We start from the raw sequence: 7755 nt of genomic DNA on the forward strand, positions 1-7755 counted from the left end.
ATAGAGCAGCAGAGCAGGATTTCAGGACCCGTGGGCTGATGCCGTCGGGTCCAGTTGCAGAATCAGAGTCGAGGGTTGACAGAAACTTTTCCACCTTGTCAGGAGGAAAGGACACGGAGTCCAGGAGCAGCAGGGTACGACTGGGTATGGTGGGTACAGAGAGGGATGGGTTTGGGACACAAGATTTAGAGGCAAACACAGAGTTGAGGCATTCAGCTTTTTCACGTGCGGAGTCAGCTGTGTAGCCGTTTGAGGTAAGGGAGGGGATGGAGGGGGAACAAACACCAGAAACGGATTTGACCAGACACCACCAGGATTTGGAAGAGGGAGACAGATAAGAGAGTTCGGTCTTGAGAACAGAGAGATATTGTTTCCTGGCTCTCCTGAGGGTGGACACACACTTGTTTCGGGCTTTGTGAAAGGAAATGAGATTTCCTTCCGTTGGATTTGCTTTCCAGGAGACGAAGGCAAGTTGTTTCTGGGCAACAGTCTCACCACAAGATTCCGTGTACCATGGACGGGAGGAAGGGTATGACAACTGAAGACGAGATGGGATAAATCTGTGCATGAGAGAGAGCAATTTACTTTGGAAGAATTCCCAGGATGAGTTGATGTCAGAGGTGGTAGAGATGGGAGACCAGTCCAGATGATTGATGGCTGCTTGAAGACCGTGCCACTGTGCCAGTTGGCCTGAGTGAAATGCCAGACTCGTCGACGCTGAGCAGGCTCCCTGAGGATGGTCAGAGAGATGTCCACTTTAACAAGGACATGATCAGATGATCCGATCGGAGCAGAAGAAGAGCAGCAGACATTTTCAGGGAAGTTAATCATAACCAAGTCCAGAAGAGAAGATGTTCCATTGACTGAGATCCGGGTCGGGAAATTGACAGATTGTGTCAGTCCCAGTGAGTCGCAGAAGTCCTTTGCTGAGGAGCCATGGCTGGTGAGAGAGGTACCCACACCCAGCCAACTGGCATGATGACAGTTGAAATCACCACATATGAGGAAGAGAGAGTTGGGATGAGTAGATAGAAGTTGGTCCATATCATCAGACAGCGAGATGTAGATGGAGTCATCACTGTTTGGTGGACGGTACAACACACATATGAACAAGAGGTGGGAGCGAAGGGGAAGCCGTAGCCAGAGGTATTCCTGGGGGTGAGGTGGAGAGAGTGCAGTGCAGGGTGAGTGAGGAAGAGAGTTTTTGATAAAGATAGCAACCCCGCCTCCAGGACGAGGCTCAGGTCTATCATACCGGAGGAGGGAGTAGCCCGGGAGAGATACTATGGAATCAGAGACATCATAAAGGAGGAAAGTTTCTGTTAAGCAGATCACGTCTGGTTTGACAGAAGCAAACTGTATGGAGAGATCAGTTAAGTTTGAACGAAGGCCCCGGATGTTTGAGGTCCATACCGTTAATGAAGAGGAAGGGGGAGCATCAGATACAGAACAGGGGGGAGGAGGGGTAGGGTAAGATGTGGAAGAGGTGGAAGAGGTAGGGAGAGCTGTTGAAGGTGTGTCAGAGATTTCAGAATAGCTCGGAGAAAGGGAAGGATGGGGCGGACAAAAGGTTTGATGGTGATTGGGTGTTATTTGAGGTGTTATTTGAGGAGGGGGAAGAGCGAGGCAGAAGGTTGGGGGAGATGGAGGTGAGAGTTTGAAGGGGGAAGAAGCGGGGAGGACGCTTTGAGGTGGGGGAGTGAGAGGGGGGAAATTGAGAAGCAATGAGGGTGGGGAGATTTGAAGGGGAGAGGTGAGGGGGGAGTTTGGGAGGGAAGGGACAAGGGGAGGGATTTGAAAGGGATGGGATATGGGGGAGATTTGGAGGGGGAGGGGTGAGGCAGGAGTCTAGGAGGGGAGGGGCGAGGGGGCGTCTTGGCGGGGAGGGGTGAGGGGGTAGTTTAGGAGGGAGGGGGCAAGGGGGGAGATTTGAAAGGGATGGGTGATGGGGAAGATTTGGAGGGGAGGGGTGATGGGGAAGATTTGGAGGGGAGGGGTTATGGGGAAGATTTGGAGGGGAGGGGTGAGATTGGATTTTTGAAAGTGTACGATTTATGGGAAACGAACATTTATTGCAAAATGAGTTTCTTGTGACCTTCGAGTTAAAAATACGTTTAAGGACACTGGATGGAGGATGGAGTGCAGGAGAGTTTAGGGAATGTAGAAAAAAGGCACTATAGGAGATGGATATTTTTTTTGGGATGAATTGATTTGGTGAGCAAGTCGAAAGCAGCCTTTTAAAGAAGAAGAAGAAAAAGGTGTTATAAAATATGACGGAATACATAACTTGAGGGGAAAGTGTAAACATTGAAGGTTAATGAGTGAAAACTATCTGGGGAAATGGGGGAGAAACACGTGGTCGAAGAACGAACGAACGAATAAGAATGAATAAACGAATGAGAACAGAGAAGGGAATTTTTTTTTTTTTTTTTTTTGAGTTGAGATTTACACAAGGAAGTAGGCTATGGGTGAAAAGACTGGGAATACAGAGAACGAAAGTTATTGGATCACAAACGACGGACCGCTGAGAGAAAAACAAAGCCTCAAGTTTGTACAGTGCACACTGTACAAGGCCTCTAGACACGACACGAATTAACACGATTTTCAATACAGGTATGAAAGATTTGCACCGAAAAATCTTCGTCGGGACACAATATACGTACAACACCATAAATAAATACAGTTTTAACGAAAATACAAATGGGAACAATCACTTAACTTCGATTTCAAATCGTTCGCGATGCGGCAAAGGCCTTGCTCGCGACACGGCAAACAGACGATCAATTTATGAAAGATAAACACCGAGAAACAACCAAAGTTGCACACAATAACTTCACACACCGAAAGATAAATACAGTTTCGACAAAATACAATTGTGAACAGACAACTTCGAAAAACGTGGAGACCGTGTGGAGCTTCGAAAATCCCTCCCACCGTCTCCGAGATCTCGCGAGATCTCAAACTTGATCTCAAACGTGCAAACATAGCACGATGCTTGATTTCGCAAGCATCGTGCTATGCACGACATATTTCTTCTTTGTTTGCTTGTGAACAAGATATCTCAAAAAATTGTCGACAGAGGCAGAGGGGTAGCGTATGTGACAAGGACGAAATCATTAGATTTTGGTGAAGATCCGGATTCGAATCCGGCTAGTAGAATTTTTAAAGTGATTCTTCACCATTGGGAGATAGTGCCAAAAACGATACACAGCAGGATATCTCAAAAAGTTATGGACGGATTTGGACGAAACTTGGTGGACCGGTTGTGTGTGTGACAAGGACTAATCTATTCGATTTTAGTGAAGATCTGAATATGGATTCGGATCCGGCTAGTAGAATTTTTAAAGTGATTCTTCACCATTGGGAGAGAGGGCCAAAAACGATACACAGCAGGATATCTCAAAAGGTTATGGACGGATTTGGACGAAACTTGGTGGACCGGTTGTGTGTGTGACAAGGACTAATCTATTCGATTTTGGTGAAGATCTGAATATGGATTAGGATACGAGAATTATTTAATTTTTAAGTGATTCTTCACCATTGGGAAATAGGGACACAAACGATACATAGCAGGATATCTCAAAAAGTTGTGGACGGATTTGGGCGAAACTTGGTGGATGAGGTGGTTAGATGACAAGAACAAGCCGATTCAATTTCGGTGACGTTCAGGATCCGGATCAGGTCTAGCATTGGGATACAAAACAAACTGTACAGGCTGGCGGATGTATGTGCTCTACCGAGTGCCAATGCCATTCTAATACACAATGTCGTACCTGCAAGAAAGCAGGTATCAGCATCTTTCATCAGTCGCACCTCAGACACAAAAAGTGTTGAGAGGTACTATATAACGACCAGGTTAGACCTCACAATTTGTGTAAACCTTTGAGTCCACAGTTTCTACAGTTTGGAGACTGTTTTTGCCAGCCAGAAAAAGATGGATAAGTCTTTGTTCTTGTTCTTTTTCATCCTCGCTTGCTGTTTTGACATCAACTACGCCATCAAAGTTTGTTCATTTAGTGGGCTGAATCGCAAAAGAAATACAACGAGCTGTCCTGACGCTGAAACGACCCTGCTCGATGTAAGTAAAAACCTATCTGATGATAAGGGCTTTGGATGGAGGTTTTAAAAGTGGAGATGATGAAAGGGACGAGGAAAGTAATTGTTGTGTCTTCGTTGCAAAAATAAAGACAGTTCCATTAAAACTGTCTTTATTTGTGGACGGATTTGGATTTGTCACGTGGTCAAATTCTATTATTCACACATTTTAGTCAAATTACTGACATTATAAGGCTGCACATTTATTTTAATGGTTTCGAATGTAAAATAATTTGAAGGATTTTATTTATCTCTTATATTTATTCATCATTATCTCTTAATGCGATTTTAACGAGTCACGATTTACTAAATCACGATTTACTAACGAGATTTTAACGAGTCACGATAACATCACGATTTACTAAATGTGTGTCAACTCAAAAGGGTGCTCTGATCCCTCTGGAGGAGTAAAGACAACTTCTGAAGAGTTGCTTCACCAAAATTGAATCGATTCTTCCTTGTCACACACACAACCGGTCCACCAGGTTTCGTCCAAATCCGTCCATAACTTTTTCAGATATCCTGCTGAAACTTTCGTTTTTGGCCCGATCTCCCAAGGGTGAAGAATCACTTAAAAAATTCTACTGGCCGGATCCGAATCTGGATCTTCACCAAACTCAAATCATTTCGTCCTTGTCACATACACTACCGCTCCACCAAATTTCGTCCGAATCCTTTACAACATTTTGAGATATCTTGTTCACAGGCAGACAGACAAACAGACAGGGGTGAAAACACACCCTCCATCCACCTTTGGTGGCTGAGGTAAAAATAACAGCCTTTCAAACAGGGCTCCTTTCAGGCAAAAACAAAGTTACATCTTGAACATTTATTTTACAAAACGTTTTGTTCCTTCCTAAATCCAGAAGGAAGCATTTTTTTTATGGTTCAACAAGTAAAAACTTGTTGCAGTATGGAAAGGGCATTTTTACTCCCGCCAGGGAGTAATGCATTCGATCGTGTGTGTGTGTGTGTATGTGTGTGTGTGTGTGTGTGTGTGTGTGTGTGTGTGTGTGTGTGTGTGTTCGTGTGTTGGTGAAGAAGATATCTGGAAAAGTTCTGAACGGATTTGGATGAAAGTTGGTGGGATGATTGCCCTTGGGATAAGGAAGAATTGATTAGTTTTTGGTGAAGCTCAGGATATTATTCCGGGTCCAGGAATTCTTTGAAGGATTGTTTACCACTGGAAGATAAGGCTCATTTTTTTTTTAACAGTATCTTCTATATATTCTATCTTTAACATTGTGATATAAAAATAGTTTTCATATTTGTTGTAAATGTAGTTTAAACTCGTGGTTATGCGTTAGAGCGGTGTATTTTGTTAGCAGCGTCGTCTTCAAGGTTCTTTTTTTTTTCTTTTCTAATAAAGACATATTCTGTCATTTTAAAACCACCAACGTTTGGATTCGGTTTCCCCGTTTCATAAAATGTATCGTTTGATACGTATTGAAGTGTGGTGTTGCGCACACACAACTTGCTTGCCAAAGAGGTGGGCCACAACGCGTTTGTTAAAACAAAAGAGTCTTTATTTCGAAAGCTCGAACTGCAGCACTGAGCGGGCTCGACCTTAGAGCCCGCATATATATGCCACGCCTAGTTCCCGGGCGTGGCCGATCGGTCGAAGGGCAGGGCATGTGCCATCGGTCCCCGCCTGGGCGCTCGCGCCACCCACTGGTGCGTGGAATTATTGCCCCTTGTGCCCACCACACGCGCCCCCCCAGAATTCCCGTGCACCTGAGGGGTGAGTTTGCGTGGAAGCTGGATGACCCGGTCGAAACGCCCCCTGGCGATGGGTGCAGGGCTGGGGGGTAGCGGGCCGGCGGGGCTGAGGGGTGCCGGGGGTCCGACTGCCGGGGGGCGGCCTCAACACGGAGGCAGAGCTGCTGGCGGGGGTGCCGGGGTCCGACCGCTGGGGGGCGGCCTCGACGCGGAGGCAGCGCTGCCGGCGGGGGGTGGTACGGATCGAGGTGGGCCGGCTTGAGGCGGTCCATGGAAATGCGATCCGGGGCACCGCCGATGTCGACCGTGAAAAACTTGTCACCGGTCTCCAGCACGCGGAAGGGCCCGTCATACGGGGGCCGTAGCAGTGCCCGGTGGGCATCGTGCCGGATGAACACGTACTTTGCCGTGCGAAGCTCCGGGGCGACGTGGGAAGGCGGGCAACCATGGTGTGCCGTTGGCACCGGGGCGAACCTCCGGGCGGTCTCCTGCAGAGCGGAGCGCCGAATGAGCACGGCGGACGACACTGGCGAGCCTCGTGGCCGAACCTAGCGTGGAAAAAACACCAGGTTTGCGGCGAAGCCGGAGGCCGCGGTTTCCGCGGTGTTGGTGGGTGGGGCGTGGCGGCCGCCAGGAGGCACCCCTCGGAGCAGGGGTGGGCACCCACAGGAGGTTCGGGCTCGGGAGCCGCTACGGCCGCACCGAAACTCGCCTGCGTGTCCAAAGCCGCGTAGAACTTGTCGGCCTCGGCCGCGAACGCACGGGGTTCCGTCGTCGCGGAACCGGCCAACGCGAGGCGGACTCGTGCCGGCAGCTGGCGTCGAAATAACGCCCGGAATAGAGCATCCGGGGTTTCGTCACCCATGAGCGACAGCATATGGTCCATTCGGACCGACGGTCACGTGTCACCGAGCTCGGGGAGGTCCAAGAGGCGATCGGCCCGTGCGTCCACTGTGAGGCCGAACGTGGCGAGGAGGAGACGCTTGATCGCCCCGTACCTGCCATCGGCCGGTGGATTCCTCAGGACCGACACGACGCGGACGGCCGCGCCGGCCCCGAGGGAGGCGACCACGTGGCAGTAGCGTGTCTCGTCCGCCGTGATGCGTCGAAGCCTGAACTGGGCTTCGGCCTGCAGGAACCAGATCTCCGCCTGAGCTTCCCAGAACTCGGGGAGCTTCATTGCTACTGCGTTGGTTGCCATGTCGGGTGGTCAGCGACGGCTGACCAGAACGTCGGAGGTCACCAATTAAAGCGCGGTGCTACGCACGCTTACTTGCTACCAAGGAGGAAGCGGACAACGCGGTTAAACAAAAGAGTCTTTATTCACAAGAGGTCACTGTAGCACTGGCGCGCTCCGGGCTGCGCGCCCGGTGTATATCCTGAGGCCACGCCTACCCCTCGGGCGTGGCCGCCGCCCACTTGGTGCGCGGAATGATGTCACCACGCCAGTGGGCTTTCGTGTCCGCCACAATATCAACATTTACCTCAGCGAATGTCAATCGCGGTGTCAGTATTTGATGAACTTATAAAGACTTAGGTGAGTTATAAGTGTGACAAGCATGTGCACGGGATTCTTCCCAGAAGAATGAGTTGTCGCATTAGCTTGTACGACTTAAAATGAGCGAGTTTTGTTTTGACGTTTGGGCCAGTTTTACATGTTGTATCCCTAAGGAATGAAGCGAACGTTTTCCTGGCTTACAATTTTATTTGAAGTCACACATGCCTCAAAATACACTCACTTATATAGAATTGAATGCTGAATCCGAAAATGTAAGTGAAATTGCCTTGTTGTTTTTTTTAACATTATCTTCTATATATTCTAAATATATATCTGTGCAGTGTCTGTCTTGTGTTGTCTTGTCTTGTGTTGTCACTGATCTACTCCCTCAAACTTTTGTAAAATCCTACTATTCCAACTTGACCCACGGCGGGAGTATGCGC

This window comes from Myxine glutinosa, chromosome 2 (assembly GCF_964187855.1).
Source record: "Myxine glutinosa chromosome 2, kmMyxGlut1.1, whole genome shotgun sequence".
NCBI lineage: Eukaryota > Metazoa > Chordata > Myxini > Myxiniformes > Myxinidae > Myxine > Myxine glutinosa.